This window comes from Microcebus murinus, chromosome 24, assembly GCF_040939455.1.
Source record: "Microcebus murinus isolate Inina chromosome 24, M.murinus_Inina_mat1.0, whole genome shotgun sequence".
In the NCBI taxonomy this organism is placed as follows: Eukaryota; Metazoa; Chordata; class Mammalia; order Primates; family Cheirogaleidae; genus Microcebus; species Microcebus murinus.
The window spans coordinates 32,236,761-32,237,562 of NC_134127.1; the positions used below are offsets into that span (position 1 = coordinate 32,236,761).

The following is an 802-nucleotide window of genomic DNA, read 5'->3' on the forward strand; positions in this document are numbered from 1 at the left end:
CTCCCTCCCCTCTCAGACTCTCAAGGTTTCCTCCAGCGTGTCGGTTCCCACAGAGCAGACCTTTGGTCTGAGACCTGACAGTCCAGATGCCACGCGTGCTGCCGCGTGGCGGCGGTGTCGCGGCTTGGGACAAGAGGAGGCCCCACGGTGCGGGCTGGGGCGCCAGGCACAGCGGCGGGCGCTGAGGGTGGGGGTGACCCCCACCCCGGGCCGCCGCCGCGCTCCCAGAAAGGGGACAGAACGAGAGGCAAAAAAAAAAAAAAAAGCCGCCGCCTAGGGCACCCGTGATTCCCGGGCGGTCTCCCATCCAAGTACTAACGAGGCCCGACCCTGCTTAGCTTCCGAGACCAGAGGAGATGGGGGGCGTTCAGGGTGGTGTGGCCCTAGACGGCGGAGGGCGCCCCTGCCCCGCTCGAGAAGCCGAGCCTCTCTGCGCTTCCCCGCCGCCGCCTCCCGCCCCAGGCCCCGCGCCGGGCCGGGCCTGTTGAGTTCGCCGGCGGCCGGGTCCGGCGGGCTCCGAGGGACCGGGGTGATGGGCGGGGCGGGGCGGGGCGGGGCGGGGCGGGGGGCTGTCTCTCTCTACACACACACACACTCACACTCACTCACACTCACACAAGATGCGCCTCCACGGCTGGACTCGCCAAGGTGGAGACCTTCCAGCCCCCCTCCTCTCCCCGCCTGGCCTCCTTCACCTACCCGCCGCCCACCCCCAGCGCGTCGCCGCCGCTGACTGCGCACGCGCCCGGCGCTCGCCCTCTGACCCCAGCCAGGGGCCGCCCTCCCCCACAACCGCTTTCAG

The 802-nt window shown here is 71.2% G+C and overlaps 1 pseudogene; it reads right to left on the minus strand.

The window, feature by feature from the left end:
* Positions 1-270: 270 nt before the first annotated feature.
* On the minus strand, positions 271-389 carry LOC142864265 (uncharacterized; annotated as a pseudogene).
* Positions 390-802: the final 413 nt, after the last annotated feature.